At 43.3% G+C, this 18929-nt stretch overlaps 1 pseudogene across 1 annotated transcript; it reads left to right on the top strand.

Moving 5' to 3' along the window:
• Positions 1-492: 492 nt before the first annotated feature.
• LOC144166386 (uncharacterized) lies at positions 493-9146 on the top strand (annotated as a pseudogene). The gene is made up of 3 exons (XR_013321666.1): positions 493-586; positions 5018-5347; positions 8747-9146. The product of XR_013321666.1 is annotated as an uncharacterized LOC144166386 (transcript).
• The last annotated feature ends 9783 nt before the right edge of the window (positions 9147-18929 follow it).

Here is an 18929-nt window from a genome sequence, read left to right as displayed (position 1 = left end):
CCACGGGCTATAAGATGGCCGAGTGACGCCACGCTCGAGCATCTCATCAACATGGCTTTCGATGACAGAACGTTCTTTGCCCGAAACGCGATACGGTCGCTGGCGCAAAGGACGATTGGAGCCAGTGTCGATTCGATGAGAGACAGTCGTCGTGCGACCCAATGAAGTCTTCTGAGAGTCGAAGGTGGATTTGAAACGCTGAAGAAGGGTAAGAAGCTGGTCGCGCTGGAGAGTATCGAGACTGTAAACTACGGCGGTAACGAAGGCAGTAGAGTCAAAAGGAAGAGGTCGGCTCATTGAGTTAATAGACAGAGAAGGTGACACATCCGGGAAGTCGACGAGGTGGCTGCCAATAGCTTCCACACGGCCAAGGGACTCACCACAAAGTACAGTTACAGGTGATGCAGATGCATTACAGACAGCCATAGTGCCAACCCCATTCTCGATAACCCCATTCTCGGTCCTAATTTTCGCGTTTTTTTTTTCAGCACCTTCTGGAAAATGAAGCGATGTGGGATCCTGGCACGGCTTCTTTTGTGGGCTGCTTGTCTTGCGGCTGTGAATGTGTCCATGGCGACGGCTTCAGGTAAGTGGAAGGATTTTTAAGCAAGCGACAATTTCAGTAGGCGAGTAAATAGAAAAGTTAGAGTGGTCGGCAGTAACGACCCGGCGAAAATGAATACATTTGTAGCGAACCAACAAATATGAAATGAACATGAAACATATCCAGTGAAGAAAGTATTACTGGAATGTACTTCATTATTGGACACATTTTTGTGTTGTAGGTAAGTTGTTTTTGTTGTAGGCTAGTTTAAAGGTAAGATCAAGGGTTGTGACATACCACTGCAGACTTCGGAGCAATGTAAATTTAAACAGGAAACGGAAAGAGCCAAACATGCTGAAAGAAGAAACCCCAACTTGTAGCCAGTAAGACGCTCAGCGAGGGGTTTAAAGTACACTTAAAAACGAATTCGCTGTTCTAACACATCAAAGTGAATACACGGTGGATATGTTGAATCTACATAACGACTTATATAGTAAAGAGTAAGCTGTATATTTTGCAGAACATGAACGCAGCAAAAATTTCGTAATCTGTGTCAGATAACAAACCACGAAAATCGTCCAAAAAAAAGCCTTAAGGTTAGTGACATTCCTATCTGCACCAGGGCAGAGATTAAAAATGTATAAAAATGGAAACGTTTGCGAAGCAAGAAGGAATTAAGACAAAGCTTGCTCTTCGCCGAAGTCGCATTTTCGCACTTGTAGACGAAACAGATAATTTTACGCATGTGTAGAAGTATGAAAGCAACGAAAAAATGTCCTGCGACGGGCACGCAATGAGACAGTACTATTCTAAATAACTTGGGTGAATCTCAATAGTTTCTCAAGGGTAAAGTAGAGATGGCGCTACGGGAATGAAGGCAGAAAAGGCTGCACGGGGCGACTGAAGAAGAGTGCATTGGTTTGAAATGAGGAGATAATAATGAAGAAATTGTGGGAAAATTATTTTTATATTTCATCGGAACCTTTGAGTTTCGGTTAGCCCCGAAATCCGACAGACTATAATGCACGAGAAGCGAGAGGTGAAAGAGCTTAAAAATTAGGCACCGTTCAGCCTACTCTATTTTGCATACTTGTCAAAGTAATTCGTGCGCGCATATGCACAAGCTAGATTTTCATCAACCGATGACCAAGCTGGTATTTCGAAAGGCTATTCAACAACTGTTTACCCTCATGTCATCAGTGATGTGTTACAGAATGGTGGGGTGTACAAAACGCCCTTGCGCAATAAATTTAAATGTTTCCAAAAATGTTGGACCTTCTAAGCGCCTTGTGACACTGCAAGCATTTAAAGGCCAAGTTATGAAGTCCAGTAACCTGAAACCATTCGAGGGTATGCAAGGCATGCACGGTGCAAGAGAACATTAAAGGAGTAGTGTGAAAAGTTTCCCATAAAGAAGTGAGGGAGGGAAGGAGACACCACTAGAAAATTGCTTAAGGCCGGTTTCAGGGAGTGATTGGGCGAGCCTTAATAGAGAAATTCATTAACACTGACCAATAGATAATTTTTGCGCGAGCCATTGGAGTATTCTTTCCGACATAATCATGCTCGGTGCGTCAGAAAAACTGCAAGACATGTTGACAAACCTCCATAGTCAGAAAAAGATTGAACATAAAATAAAGAAATGCAATAATAAACAAACCGAAACTTCCACATTGAGCCCGTGTATTAAAATATTCGAACTAGAAATTCAAAATGGCTTTCTAGGGCGAGTTGTCCTTTCTGATCATGGTAGCAGAACCAAAATGGGAGGTACAGTTTAGGTGGTCTGATGGTGTAACGTAAATATGTTTAAAAATGAGTCATAAACATGCCCTATTACATAAGTTGGGAGCATGAAATCAAGACGTATTACCAATAATATATGCATGGTCGGAACATAGGTGCCTCGCTCAACTGCGTATTGATAGGCTTAGGGAAACCCAACGAAGTGGAAAAGAGGGTTAATACGAGTAATGATTACGTATAGAAAAGGGGGTACATATATCATAGCAGAAGCAAGCGTGCAATACACACTGCTGAAATTTAGAGCAAGAAGTGGGTTTTGACGCTAAATATTATTCCAGCTCGCAACCGGGAAATTATAAGTACAAAAGAGTGGCTTCCGAGAAAGGGCGCAACGACATTTTCCACTACCCTATTAAAGCAACGCCATTTTCCGCATGCAGGGGTTCAATCCAAATATTTAGGGGAAAAATCGACTTGCCTGTAGCATGTGTAGAAGGCGTATGCTTTAGTAGGCATATGGCGGAGAGGAGTGTGACGTGGTGACATCGGATATAACAAAATACATTGCCGAGCCAATCAGAAAGTGCACAAGTGGAAATCGCGATATTAGTTCCCCATACCGTCTTTGTAAAGTGCACGTCACAAGTGTTGAGGTTCCCCAGCGTTGCTTCATCTTCAAGGATGGCTGAAGGAGCCAGCAGTTCATGATCAGGGCCATGGTCGGGGCCCAGTGTTGACTGGGTGCTGTTCGGCCTGTTGGCTTTTTTCTTGGAACAAACACTGCGCTTCCGATGTGAACATGTTATGGCGAGTCTTGAAGCTAAGGAGATGTGTGTGGTTTGGCGTTGTGTCTTGGATAGATCAATGTGGAGAGATCAATGATAAATGTGGAGAAATCAATGTGGAGAGTGGAGCGATCAATGATCGCTTAGGTACTTCCTGCCTCGGCTCGGTTACGTGTCTCATTAGCTTCGTCAGGTGTGGTTGTTTTCTTTTGTTGCCTTTTTTCACGTTCTTGCTGCCTTTCAGCGCGTGCGGCTTACTGGCTGTATGCATGCGCACTTCGCCTTCTTTACTTTTATTCGGCCGCCGACTGGTGGCTCCGCGAAAATCGCCACCTCACACGTGCCGCACGAAAAAGTGTTTTCGAGGAAAAGGCTTCAGGTGAAAAGTTTGTTTTTATGGTAACAGTGGATTCTCGGTTTGCACGAACGTATTGCTTCATCTATCGCCAATATGACTGGAAGATTCCTTCTAAATAGGAGGTTGAAGACAATCACGAGACTAAGACAAAAGTACTACAAAAGTACTCACAAACTTTGCATGAAAATCGTTTCAAAACGGTGAACCATTCCTGCAGATTGAGGATATGCCTGGAATGAATAAACCCCAAACCACTTACAAAACTAAAATTACTCTACACAAACCCATGAATTAGAAAAATATGGCAGTAGCACGGTGAGGAACCTTCAGGTAGTGTAAACAGATGCCGTTCATTCGAAGTGGGTGATCTAGCTCACACCACGTCACTAGACCCTGTTTAGGCGGGACCGAAAGGTAGCATTTTAGCAAGGTCTTACAAGTAATAATTTAGGAAATTCTTTTCAGTCGTATATCCCTCAGGGTAATTCATGAATAAATTATATAGAATAATTATTTATGAACAATTGGTGAGATGCAAAACGTTTTAACCTATAGAACATGAGCTATTTTAAACGCAGAAACAAAGATTAGTATTTTTCGCTTGTAAGCAAGAGAACTATTATTGTCGATTGTATCACTTTAGAACAGTGATGTATTCTACGACAAATATTTGCTTGCTGGAGCAATAAACGAGACGCACCAAGCTAAAGGTGCAATTCTAGTGTTGACATCAAGTAAATGACAAGGTCGCTACAGAAAATATTATTGTTTACTTCCAGACGTTTTTTACTGCTTGAAGTTACTTTAAACATAGCCGACAACAGTATGCGATTTACCGCGGTTTATTTCAGTGGTTTTTGAACACTGTTTGGCAAGTGAACGGGAACCTTTTAAAACAAGGCAGCCCCAATTCATTTGTCGTAGGAGCCTGAGAGAGAGTTTTTAGCCTCAGGTGATTCGTTTTAAAACTAAACTAAAACCTAAGAAAAGGAAGTTTGGCAGAGGAATACCATTTGAAGTTTTGTATAAGGTGACGAAGCTGAATATACCCGAAGGTACCAGAGCACACCGAGTAGTGATACTGCTGGATGACTACTCTATGCAGAGTATTCGCCTAGCGATATACTAAAGCTTCGAATTCCATATGCGTATTTTTTGCTTTTGCGTAATGCTAGTACTAGGCATATTCGCCATAATTTGGAAATAATGGCTCCAGTCTGTTGCAAATCTTATTGTTTCATAAAGAAATATGTAAAATATTTTATGCCAAATGGTTTTATGCCAAATGAATACCTGTAAATTAGTGGTGTTTGACTGCAAGAGGCACCGGGGAACTTCAGTGCATTATTTAGCATGGAAGTCCTTAGATCCTACAAGTGGGTACAAATCAAAGTGAAATTGAACTGTCCAGACGGAGAAATTCCCGTCCGGTAGAGTACCAAACAAGCGTGTATCTAAGTACCGATGGCGGCCTGTAGGGGATGGGGTGTTGACCTTTGTCATGCTCTGAGTTGTGTTTGTTTTCGATTTTCTATCTATGTTAGCGATAACAGAAGCCTGTTCGTCGCTTCTTGTTTCCCGTAGGAGACCCTTGTGACTTCTCGGGCCTGGACATGGAAGATATGGTTAGAAAAATAGTCCGTCGACTGCCGTCAAGTTACGCTCAACCTTACAGCCAAGAGAAAGAGTTCGTGTCTGGCTTTTTTTTTTGCACCTACCGTGTACCACAATATGGACAAGCTGGAGGCATTCGGTCCCGTGGTAGGGTTCTGCCGCGGCGGTCTCAAGTTGATGCAGGTTGACCTGACGAACACCATGGGAACATTGTATATGTTAACCCCCTGGAGAACGTGCGGTGGAAAGAACGGAACTATCTTCTTTTCCAACAGTGCCAGAGTGACAGTCACCTTCCAGGTAACATTCTTTCTTTCACTTCCACTCGCGAAATTGCGGTCGTGAATGAACACTCCCAGAAATGATTTGTTTTCGTGCTGTCTTTTCCAGCACAAAAGGTTTTTCGAAAAGCGCTATAAAGAAACACTAAACATTTAGAGGACGGGCGATATTTTTTTCGGTTGCAGAAGGGTTAAGCGAAGTAAAAAGTGCCTCTGAAAATTGTAGCGATTTGGAAAGTAATAGCAACGCTTCGGTGATGAAAGCCGTAAGAGGAAGCATGTGTTATGTTTGTCTTTTGGAAGCTACGCAGCTAAGTTGTTGCCAAAGAGCAAATGTAATAAGCAAAATACGGGAGCTGTAATACGCCTAGCGAATAAAGTATTCCAAGTAAACAGAAAAGGAGCAGTTTTACAAAAATATTTATTCAAAGCAAGCCTTTATAATTAGGCGAAGTTAATTTATTGCCTTATTAGTGATTGTTCAAAATTGCTGAAGAAGATAAAACTAACAAAAAAAGAACAGCGGTTCGCATTAATAATAGCGACACAGTTTATTACATGTTGTCATTCCGTTTTTTGTAAAGCCCATATGTGATTGATAATTCCAGTCGTGACGGTGCACAAATTTGGCTTTACTTTGTAATATAACAAATTGTCTTTTCATTATTCGGAACATTAAAACAGAATCCTCTCGCGGTCAAGGTAAAATTTCCGGAGGACACCTAAGCGCTTGTACGTTTAGTTAGCGAAAACAAAAACTTTGTACTTTGTAGCTATAGATGACTTCCCTCAGCCTGGCGTTGACGGAGTGCTTTGTTTATCTTGCACCTTTAAACGCTTTGCTTTCCAGTCCGCCTGATAACTTACGAATGACTTCGACACGTCTTTTACACGCTGCGCCTTTTCTGGATTAATTTATGGTCGTTTTTAACGTGCCCAAGATATACCGGTACAATGAGGCACGCCGTAGTGGACGCTGCGGATTTTGTTAGCGCCAGTGGTCTTTACGTGCGCCGATATCTCGCCACAAGAACGTTCTCGCTTTTCGAAACCATCTCAAACGCAGGCAATGCGACTGGGGTTGTGCCTTCGTTTCTAGTCCCAACAGCTCAACCCCTTTGCCTCTGAGCCACAGCGGCGGTTCTTCTGCTGGTTTCTGCCGCGGGGAAATGGGAACGTTGAAGACACGGGTAAATTTTGCTGCTTGTGTGCTCTCCCGTTTGCCAGTGTTCTTCGGCTCAATTCATTGGCGGTGTACTGGCTTTGACGCCCAACTTGCATTAGAGAGTTAGGCTCGTGCTATAGATTGCCTCGTGCTTTGAAACATTTCCAGAGAGCAGTTTTTTTGCCCCATAAACACAAGAATGACGCCGGCTTTCTCACACCATGGGCAACTTATTGTTTCAACAATACTAACAACACTGGCGTGGCTACTCTCAATGCCATTTTGGATCTCTGTCGTAAGTTTTCGCCTATCTTTAACATATGGCGTCAAAGAGCTGCGCTTCGCTTAAGCAATCCTAGTAGGTCACAAAAACCACTGCACTCCTAACATAAAACAGAGTAATATTGTTCTCAGGCACGTATTTCCCAGCTAGGAAACGTAATTTCTTGGTGCATGGTGGAGTGTCTGATAAGCACACCTTCAAGTTGAGTTCGGAAAAGTGTCTCTAGAACTGCCCAACTGATTTATCCAGTGCATTCATGTTCTTTTTAATAGATCAATCAGGTTAGTTGCATGTTATCTTCTCTTTAATGCAGCAAGGCTTTCGGTATGATACCCCACTGAAAATATTCCATTACCTACATAGTCCCCCTCTGTCATTCGTAAATTGGTAACAGCATGCTCAGTTCCTTCAACACAGCTTGGGGATGCAAACAGTGATATGCTGCAACCGCCTTTCACTCCACCACAGAGTTCCTAAGGGATGCGTGCTCGAGCGGCTAATTTTCAAAATTTAGATTATTATTACCTGTGGTAAACAGAGTGGAGAAAGGACGTTCTTTGGGGTTGATGGACTCCTTTTTCGTTCTTTCTAACTTTCTACATTGTCCATATGACCTGCTCACCATCTCAGCTCCATACAGAAGGGTTGACCCATAAATTTTAATACCAAGCCTATACCTACTCGGTGGCTTTATCAGACCGGCGGTTACAATTTAGCGATATTTGTGGAGGTTTAATCTGTGGTCTGCATTGTCATTGTGATCAGAAATTTACACCAGACTTTATCATTGCCCCAAGACTTCGACATTTGTTTTTATGCAGTTTATTCAATGCAACAAAGCCCTTAGTTCGTCTTCTAGCTTAGCTGAATACTATAATATTAATTGTACGTCTGAGAGCTCCTCTCGTTCTAGAACTGAGGTACCCTATGTTTAAAGATTCCTAGTGCTGAATACGTCCGGGTTCGTCCGGATGTGGATATATATACCCCCTTCTTCTTTATCGCTGCAATAAACACGGCCGCTTACTGGTGATGTACTGGCCTATCAGGCACGTACTTTCGGCCTTATCCAGGTTTATACGGATATGCGTTTTGGGGTTTTTGATTTAGTTGCGAAGGCATCCTAAGTTTAACAGGTAACGAGTGTGGTACATGGTGCATTAAAAATGGTACGATTTTGTTAACGTGTTTCTGAAGGTCATCTCTCGCAAGTAAAGAAGAAAAAAAGATGTGGGTCGACAGCCGAGGTTCGGCAAATAGTTGGACATAATTTGTACCGGAATGTGGAGCATACGCTGCTGTTTGCGAATTTGAAGTATGGAGTTTTTATTTCGTGAGAACGTTGCTGGTGTCCCTGGTTCGGAGTGTACACATCGCGAAGGTTCATGAAAATCTGAGCGCGATTTCCCGCGTTTGAGAATACTCTAGTGACGCATTCTGTCTATGTTGTTCTTTTAGGGAAAGAGCTGAATGAGTTTGAATAACATTGTCAGTTCTTGCTCACTGGGATGGCAATCTGTCTATTTTTGGTAGCGAGTGTCTTTCTTGGTTTTGTGAAGAGTGTCGCTAATAACCGCGGGAGGGTAATGTCACCATGTATGGTAGCTGCACAGTGTTGGACATTTCGGGCTAGAGTTAGCATGGCGCTAACTTGCACACCTGAAACTGGTATACGGGCTCCAACGCATAGCGGCTTTGGAGTGCTGTTACGGGGCTACTCTTTAAATGCATATTTTGGTGGGAAGTGTCATTCACTGAAGTGAGGAGCTTGCTGTAAGAAATATTTATTGAAACGTCAAGGGAACGACTGTTTGGGCTTTCCAAGGAAAATGTATGTGTACTTTCCTATTGATGGGTTAGTTGGGCTTTGTTTTCAAAACACTTTCATAATGTACTATATTGGTTAGTATTATATTCTGTAAAGTCGCATAAATGATTGTGTTCTTTACAGAAGAATGCATTTTTTGCAGGTTGCGGATCCCACGGTCATAACCAACCAGAGCTTAAATGAATCACCTATGATTCACCACGGTATCCCTAAGCCGGTTTTCGTGAAGGCGGAATCTCTTGGGGTGACAGGTGCAGGAGAAGATGTTGACATTGTGGCATCCCTCCTCGGAAGATTGTTTCAGGGTATTGTCGAGGAAAGAGGGAAACAAATGGTCACCTATAGACTCCGTGACGTTTTCAACGAAATAGGTCGTACTTAAAGATGTCACCTTAAAAAATTTAAAGAAATTACTATTCACAAAAGCTTACCCGTGATCAATTCAATAAACATTTTGTGGATGGTTGGTTGTTGATATGTACGTCACCTGTCGGGAAACTTGTATACAATATTACAGTTTTTAATAAAAATTGTTTGCTGTAGCACGACATCTTTTTAAAATAACAAATGAAGTGCAATGCGTTAGGAACAGTGATAAGATATATTAAAATTTTTTTCACGTACGCAAATGGCTATTCATGTTTTTTTGGGAACTTTACCGCTGGGAAAAGGTTATTTTAGACCACCCATAGAATGAAGGGCCATTATTCTGTAGATCGAAGCAGAAGGTCTTTATGGTTATTCCTATTTTCTAAGAATCAATGCCCTGGTAGATTAACTTGGAGAGTATCTAAAGCTTATTTAATATGTTGAGCGCAGCAATGTATCTTCATGAGAGATTCCAACAATTGTTTAAGGAAAGGGGGCACGTCGGAAGAGCTCAATGGCTGATCTATTACAGTTTGCCAGTAGCGCGATGAGTAGTACATCTAAAAAAAGTGAACAGCTGAACAGCAGTTTAGCAAAACGTGAGTGTGGTTTCTAGTAAACGATGTTTTACAAATAATAACGAAAATCACCAACAGGACGAGTAGTTATTGTTACTTTTTTGTTATGTGTATATATGACGTAGCATACCTCGCATTTCAGTTTTGCACAAGCATTTCCACATCGCTGTTTAAGTGACCCACTCTGTCGAAAGGCGACTAACTTGCAACTGCTTATTATTGGTGTGTGTGGCCACCGTTGTTTTCTGTAAACCTTTCTCCAATACCCATGCTTCCAACGTGACCACAGTCTTTACAATGGTGCCCTCCGCTTTTATATAAACGTCATTCCCTATTTTACGACACGTATTTTAACTTTCTGTGTGACGTCGACAGTGCTGTTTTAGCGTTTGTAATGAATAGGGTTTTACCCGTAGAAGCTACCCGTGAGTTATTAGGCGCGCCGCACAGTTGTCTCCGGTTTTATTTCGACTACGTGGAGATAACTTGCGTCTATGTATCTGCACACGGGTGTCTTTGTCTTAGCTTCCTTCACAAAATCGGGCGCGGCTGCCGGTATCAAACCCACATTGTTGGGTGTGGCCACAACGCCCAAGTCACTCTGCCACAGCGGAAAATTTTTCGTTGATGTATTTGGATCTTTCACTGACGACCTCCCATATTTTTCCGACTGCCTTAACTGAATCGTTACTATTTTTGGCACTGCCATACGCAAATGTAACGTGTAATTTATACAGTAGTACTGGTAAAATCAATGTATCTTTCGGGCTGCCTTCACCCTTCATTTCAATGTATGGTTTCCGGAATGCCTTTTTATTGGTGGGAATGGCACTGCGTTTCCAAAACTGTGTAAATAATTTTATGGCGCCAGCACAAAATAAAATAAATGCCATACTTAGGGCGGAACCCCAGCGGATGAAATTTCCCCATTTGTTCGTGTAATCGGCTAGTCCCTAGTTCATTGAAAAACAAGGAAAACTTAAGAAACCAGCCACGAGCAGCTAACTGGTAGCCGACTAGCGCCACTAATTGGCCCAAGTCCTCTAACTGCTATGCGTATGCGCACTGGCCTCTACATATTAACGTGCAGTGTGTATGGCCGAATGGACACCTGTGCGAAAGGTGTTATCAAGAGCGAGACATTTGAAGACGTATGGGCCATCTCTGAATCAAGAGGAAAACGAAAAGGTTAGCAAACTTCCTTTCAACAAAGCACAAAGGGGTAATGGCAGGTATTTTAATCCAAAGAAAATGATCTGTTAATTCATGACCGAAATTACAAAATCGTAATCTCTGTTCCTGCCACAGCCCAGTGGAAACGCCTGGGCTACGTTTGCTTTCAGCATTACGACCGAATGATTAATAACTTCCTGAAGTCTTCTTTGGAAGTTTTGCTGTAGATTGAATGCGGGAGGCTTTGCAGGGTGAAAAGATATCCATTGTTCGCACAGCGCTTTAGATTGTGATAAGAAAACACCAGGTACATAATATTTACTTCCCTTAATAGTACTATTGTAGGTTTGTTAATGACTCCTATTCTGATTTTCTGTTCGTTTTTTTTTTTCTTGCTCTTTTTCCTCTTTTGCCTTGCACACGCCCGTATTTATTTGTTCGTCTATTAACATATTAACATGCTGTTAGTATTCTTGGCGTTCGTTCACAAGGTATCCCTCCCCCCTTTGTAACAGCCTCCTAGTTTATTTATTTATTTATTTATTTCCAATACTGTTAGCCCTTGCGGGCTGTTACAGAGGTGGGAGGAAAATAATTTTCCACAAACATGTAGCACCAGTTCCGCGATACACAAGCAACGCATTCAGAGAACACACAATGACAGCTTACGCTCAAATGATTCCGTCGTGGGTGTGTCAATAAATACATCTGCATCAAGGTTGTTCCACTCAACTATAGTTTTTACAAGAAAAGAAAATTTGAAGACATCAACGCGTGGCACATACGGCATCACAGCATGAGAGTGACCTGTTCGTGGCGACACTCGCCCTGGGGGGTACAAGTATAGCCTGGAATCCAAGTTGAATTTATTATTATACAATTCGTACAAGAATTTCAGCCTAGCTATTTTTCTGCGCGCTGAGAGTTCGGGCAAACCGGCACGAGATAATAGTGCAGATACAGACTGCGTACTTCGGTACGCACCGAAGATAAACCTTGCGGCTAGCCTTTGAATCCGTTCCAATTTGTTTATCAAACCCACTTTGTGCGGATCCCACACTATACTAGCGTACTCCAGTGTCGGCAGTATAATTGATTGGTACGCCTTGAGCTTGACCTCAGGTGTAGCATCTTTTAACTTTCGCCTTAACAGACCGAGTTTGCGTTGAGCAGATCCGCAGATGTTATCAATATGCTCGTTCCAGTTCAAATTGTTCGTTATTGTGACCCCGAGATACTTAAGCTTACTGGCATGCTGAAGGGGAATATTATTTATTGTGTAAGTAAAAGGCAACGGGGTTTTCTTGCTAGATACAGTCATGTAAGCCGATTTATCAAAATTAATTTTCATCTCCCATGTAACACACCAGTCGTAAATTTTTTGAAGGCTTTCGTTTAACAGCACTTGATCTCGAACATTCTTGACGCGACAATAAATGAGGCAATCATCCGCAAATAGACGTAGTTCAATCTTAGAATCAATGTCATTAGCAATGTCATTAATATATAAAAGAAACAAAATTGGTCCTAAAACCGACCCTTGCGGCACACCCGACAAAACCGGCAAAAAAGATGACCGTTCACCAGCTATTTGGACATATTGTTTTCTATTGGTAAGGTACGCGTGAATCCATTTCACGATTTGCTTGTTAACTCCAAGTTTATATAATTTCTCAATAAGTTTAGTGTGACATACCCGATCAAAAGCCTTTGAAAAATCAATGGCTATTACATCGATTTGCTCCTTGTTGTTAATTACAAGGCCGAACGCATGGGACACTTCAAAAAGCTGCGTTACTGTCGACAAGCGTCGGCGAAAACCATGCTGTTTTCCGTAGAATAAGTTGTTAGTTTCAATGTATTCAACTAGATGTTTCGATATTATATGTTCTAACATTTTACACGCTGCGCATGTAATGGAAATTGGTCTATAATTTTCCGGCAATAACTTATTTTCCGCTTTGAAAACAGGTACAATGCGAGAAAGGAGCCAGTCTTCGGGTACACCTCCAGTACGCAATGACACCACAAAAATTCTCAACAAGAAATGGGATATCCATTCGCAATAGCGCCTCAGGAACCGATTGGGTATTTCATCGGGACCACAAGATTTTTTGGTATCCTGTTTCAGCAACAACGCTACAATGCCATCTCGGGAAATGTCGATATCGTTAGTATCTCCACACACTGACAAAGCATCAGTCGTATCTGAGGGGCGCCTATTACTGCTAGGTGTAAATACAGAATTAAACATACTGTTAAAAGCATGAGCGATCAAATCTGGCTTACTACAGACTCTTCCGTTTACCTTGATTTCATTAAGGTCGCGCTTAGAATCCGATAAGTATGTCCAGAATTTTCGAGACGAGTTTTGCATATAATCCACAAGCGTTGTCGAAAAAAAGGTCGCCTTTGCACTTTTTAGTTTCTTTCTGAGTTGCGTGCTGAGAGTAGCTATTTCTTCACTTCTCCTTGGCATCCTTTTACGCGCACGATTCAGTCGTCGCTTCAAATGAATGATGTCCCCAGTTACCCATGGGCTGCGTCTTCCCATGCGTTTGGCCTTCTTAGGCACATATTTTTCTAAGCAGGCACGTACAACTGACACAAAGTATTTCCAAAGACCATTTATATCATCTTCGACAGGGATATTATCAAGAGCGCATTCTAAGTAGTCGGTAACTGACGTGTCGTCAGCACGATTAAAATTATACACATGTACAGAGGGATTTCTTTCTAGTTGTATATTACCCATAGTTAAAGTTGCTACGACTGTTTTATAATCTGATATGCCATCCTGTATGTCGATATTACAATTGAATTTTCCGTCTGTCAAGAAAAGCAAATCCAGCGTAGATTTATTTTGTCTTTGTGTCCTGGTTGGTTCTTTGACCACCTGAACAAGGTTATGCTTAAGCATGATCTCTAACATTGTATCAGCGCTAGGCTTTTCAACTGATCCCGTAATTCTCGCATTCCAATCGACACCAGGTAAATTAAAGCCCCCTGCTAAAATAATTCTACTTCTGGCATTCCTTATAGTATTTAAGTGCTGGTCAAGAGTATACAAAAACTCAACTGGGCTTCCGGGGGTTCTATAGATAACGCCCACCATCAAAATGGTGGTATCAAGAAACAGTTTGCACCAAACACTTTCATGCCCGTTTATGGATGACAGAGTTTCATATCTGAGTGGCTTCTTCACTAATAGTGCTACGCCACCACCTCGTGTTGCTCTATCTTTGCGGATCACATTGTAATTGCCTGGGAATACTTCCTCGTCATTAACGTCACTGTGCAACCACGTTTCTGTTATGGCAATTAGCTCCGCGTCGTGGAGCAATGACAAATATTCAAGTTGTCCTACCTTATTCACAATGCTTCGGGCATTTATGTTCAGTAATCTTATCTGTGGCTGCCTTGCGCGTCAGTCAACTTTTTCGGAAGCAAGTGGCCGCTCGTTGCGCAGTCTCACGCGCACGTTCTGCTCAAAATCCCATGTATAAGCAATGCTATTGATAAAAAGCTTATCGTGAACAAGGTTGACTTTTGCACCGGCGCCTTTCTCAGTCTGCGCCGATTTCCAAAGTAGCCTTCTTTTTGCAACTGTTTCCGGCGAGTAGTCACCAGAAACACTGATTTTTGTTCCTTTGAGTTTTTTGCAGTTCTTGAAGATTGCCACCTTTTCATTGAAATCGTACAATTTTAGTATAACAGGCCTATCACGCGACTGTTTTGTTTGACCAAGCCTATGTATTCTTTCAACTGACGAGACCATGACGCCAAGTTTGTCAGAAAAGATATTTTTTACAACCTTCTGCTCGATGTCCTCACGCGTTTCGTTTTCACTCTCGGGGACACCAAATACAATAATATTGTTCCGCCGTGCCCGGTCTTCCAAATCAATTAGTCGCTGCTGTTGATGCTGAACTGTTCGTTTACGTCTTCAACTTTTCTTTCTAAAATTTCCACCCGAGCACACTGATTCATAATCTTAGTGAGGCTTTCTTCCAAATTGGCAAGCCTGTTGTCCATTTGATTTTGCTTTTCCAAAATTTGTTCCAGCAATTCTTCCACAGTTGGACCAGGGTTCGTTTCTACGTCCCCAGAAAACAAGACCTTCAGGTCAAACTACCACATGCTCAAAAAGTCCCCCGCATTTCCCCGAGGGGGAGAATGTGAAAGTGCGAATGCACGGTTGTCGGCCCGCTTGCGGCGCTTGCGCTCGGCACCCGCAGCCCACCGCCTCGCCGCCTTCTCTTCCATCTCTTCCATCGGGTTTGTAGTATAACGTGTACACCACGCAGTTATCAAGACGCTATAACGCCGCTGAGTCGCCAACGCAACGCCGCTGACGACGTAGTTTGAATGCGTTAAAGATATAAGGAGCGTTCCTAACTCTGAAATCAGCGTGGCTGCCGTAGCTTAGTCGGTAGAGCGTCGCGCTGCGGCCGCAACGTCCTCGGATCGAAACCGGGCGCCGGATGCTGTTATTTTTTTATGTAGTGTAGTGGCCTGGCTGGCGCGCCGAGAGAGGTGCTGGCAGGCGTGGTGGCATGCCTGCCAGCACCTTCCATCGTCTTCCACCACCTTCCTCCATGCTTGCGGTGCAATGGCGGCAGATGTTTGCGTGACGGCAAGCTTGACTGCTGAATTGATGATGGAAATGCATTTTCTGAATGAATGACGGCAGAAAGCCAAAATTTGTACAAGAGCGAAGCGCTTGTAATAACAGAAACATAGCGGTGGCATTGACCGTTGCGAGAAAATTACAAAAGCTGCCTTTTTGAAAAGGTGTTGCAGAAAAAGTAATAGGCACGCTGCACAATGACGGCAGATGCTGGCGTGACGGCAAGCTTGACTGCTGTATTGATAATGGAAAAGCATTTTACGAACGAATGCTGGCAGCAAGCCAAACTTCATTCGATAGCGAAGGACTGATATAACAGAAACATAGCGGTGGCATTGGGAATATCGAGAAAAAAAAACAATAACTGCCTTTTTGATAAGGTGCTGCTGAAAACTTGGCATATTAGAGAAAAGCTACTTTGATTAGTGCTTCTTGTTTTTAAGCCAGAACTTGAAGGGCTGGTTTGAAACTGTATGCCCTTTATTCGCCGTTTTTGGTGTAAGGGGGGCAGTGCCGACCCTTACGTTGAAAACATGGACAGCTTTTTTTCGCTGCGACAGGGTCAAACCGTACGTGTTTATTTTCGCTGTGCTGAGCCCGCGGACAGAACCGTCCGTGGCATGGCTTAAATTGTACGCGGCAGACTACGGGTCTAGCGCTTCGCCGATCCGCCTTAGTTGTATTCAGCTGCCTTGAGACAGATTCAACCACGGTATTATTACACAACATAATTTTCATACTGGGCGCGCATGCCATTTCACTCATAGCTACGTTGGCAATCGTCGGGGAGAACGGGAATGTGCGATATCTCTTTTAGGTTGAGATTGCTGGCTACACGACTCAAGGTGAGCCTCTTGTTGGAGACCGGTGCGTGCCCAAGAAGCGGTATGACTGCCGGAATGGGTTATATACGAGAAGCAGTAGTCATAACCCACAATATTTGTGCATTCATTGGCGATTCAGTTTGAGAAACCAAATAAATGGCGCTTGTTGGGGTGCCCCTTTCGTCTGTGGTGGTGGTGTAGTCAGTAGAAGAGATACGCGGCGCTATCGACGAGTTGAGCCCAGGGAAGACGCCGGGCCCTGATGGCCTGAGCGCCGCTTTCTACAAGGCGTTTAAGGGTGACATCAGCCCGGTTTTATGTAAAGTTTACTCTGAGGCGTACCACAAAGGTGTGCTGCCACCTTCTTTTCTTGTGTCTCACACTGTGTTTATACCGAAATCGGAGGAGGTTGCGAAACTCAGACAGATCCCTGGGTATCGTCCTATTAGTCTGACAAATGTCGACTATAAGGTTTTAATGAAAATATTGGCTAGCCGCTTACAGACTGTCATAAAGGACGTGGTAGGGCCGCATCAAACGTGCGGGATCAAAGGGCGGTGGATAGTTACAAATATTCATACTGCCCGAAGTGTTCTCGAGTGTTGTGACGCCATGCAAGGGACTTTGGCAATGCTCCAGGTAGACATGGCTAAAGCCTTTGATCAGGTGTCTCACGAACTTTTGTTAAATATGTTGGAACACGTGAATGTTGGTTCTGTTATTCTTAATGGTGTGCGCATGGCGTACACTGGGTGTTCTACGAGGCTTGTTATTAACAAAACGATCGGCACACTCGTTCCTGTTCAACGTGCCGTTCGTCAGGGTTGCCCATTGTCTCCGTTGCTTTTTTGTTTGTACATTGAAGCCTTTTGTTTAAGTGTAATCAGGAGCGAAGACGTCAAAGGTTTTAAACTTCAGTCGTGTGAAGTGCGGGTGTTAGCTTACGCTGACGACATTGCTCTCTTTTTTGTTGATAGGAGAAGCATAAGTATTGCTGTAAACACCTTGAAAATGTTTTGTAAGTACAGTGCCAGTGGTGTTAATTGGCAGAAATGTCTAGGCTTCTGGCATGGCCAGTGGGACAGTACGCCTAGTGTTTTCGAGTGTATCAGCTGGCAGACGACGCCGGTGAAGTACTTGGGAGTGCCCCTCGAGAACTATGTAGACAGCGACCCTTATTGGCGCAGTCAAACAGTCGAATTGCGTGAAAAGGCCAAGAAATGGAAGGGTAGCGGACTTTCAATATTTGCGAGGGCCTCAGTGTGTAATGTGTTTTTAATTAGCAAACTGTGGTACGTTCTACAGGTGTTGCATTGTTCGCGGGCACATGTACATGCCTTGCACCGAGTTTTTGCTGTGTTGATTTGGGAGTCGTCATGGGAGAGAACCAGCCGTACGAACCTGTTTCGGCGCGTGCGTCTTGGTGGCCTGTCATTCGCGTCTGTTTTTGCGTCAAGTGGTAAATCGTTTTTTGTTTCTTCGGGATGTGAAGGACCCCTTTTTGCGCACTGTGTGTCAGGTGAAGTTGGCCAGAGCGCTTCCTGATTTTGTTGTAACGTCAGCTTCTTTTTCGTTTGGCGCAACGAAAGGCTACTTCCGTGAGGTGGTACAAGCCACCATGTTTTTGCGTGCACGCTTCACGCTAGAGTACTTATCTAGTGTGACGCGTAAAAGATTGTATAATGACCTCGTTGATTCCGTACTTCCCGTTCCATTGTATAGATCGCTCTACCGTGTAGGGCCAGGACAGGATGTGCTTAAGCGTGTGAAACGTATGGCGATTGGCCCATGGGTTAAGACTTTTTTCTTTAAACTTCACTCGGGCGTCCTTGATGTGAAAACGTGGCAGAAGGAAAAGGGAATGTTTTTGCCGGATGGGGAGGACTGCTACCCGTGCAGAAAACCCGAGACTGTAGAACACGCGTTTTGGGACTGCTGGGACGGGGTCTTCTTTTGGGACGTGCTTCAGCGGACCCTCAAAAAAGATTTCCCTCTGGACGCTCACGGCATTAGGTTTTTACCGATTGAGAGTGACGAAGTACCTTACGACCTCGTGATGGTCCTGGCCCTACATGCAATTTGGAAATCCCGCATGGCCATACGCCATAGGGACGTTGACGCTAAATGGTCAAGGGAATATTTCGTTGATTCAATGCGCATGATTATTGAAGTGTGGAGGGCTCAGCCTGAGCCTCCAGAGTGGTTGCCTGTGATGGAAACACTGACCAACCTCAAACAATTTTAATCGTTTTTCTGCTGGCAAGGTGATGACTAGCAGTTTTATCGTTGCAGTTTTTTGTTTGATGGTGCTTGTTTTGTGCTGAAATATTGCAATAAAAAAAAAGTGGTGGTGGTGTAGTGGTAACGTGCTCGCGTTTTGTTGCAAAGGTTGGTGGTTGGATCCTCCGTTGGTCTATTTTTTTTTCGCTGACAGCACGATATGATTTTTTTTAAAACGGAAAATGTGCCTGTTCTTGGCAGTTTTTAACCAAAAGTGATTTCCGCCCAAGTGATGTCGGAGGTTTATTCCACAACTTAATTGCTCATATACAGGATAGCCCAACAAACTCAACTTTTTGCTGGGTATGGCAACCTTATCTTTCTATTTACATTGCTGGGTATGGCAACCTGATCTTTCTATTTACATTGCTTTATGTGTCTATGTTCAAGCCAGAATTCGTTTCGACGCATTTTGTTTACTTCGCGCCTTGTATGAACTGCATTACGAAAAAACGAAGGCACAGCCGAAAC

Source organism: Haemaphysalis longicornis, unplaced genomic scaffold (assembly GCF_048455015.1).
Source record: "Haemaphysalis longicornis isolate Haplotype H1 unplaced genomic scaffold, Haemaphysalis longicornis Haplotype H1 scaffold_17, whole genome shotgun sequence".
Lineage (NCBI taxonomy): Eukaryota > Metazoa > Arthropoda > Arachnida > Ixodida > Ixodidae > Haemaphysalis > Haemaphysalis longicornis.
The sequence above is the reverse complement of the archived record's forward strand: the minus strand, read 5'-3'. Positions and strand labels throughout refer to the sequence as shown.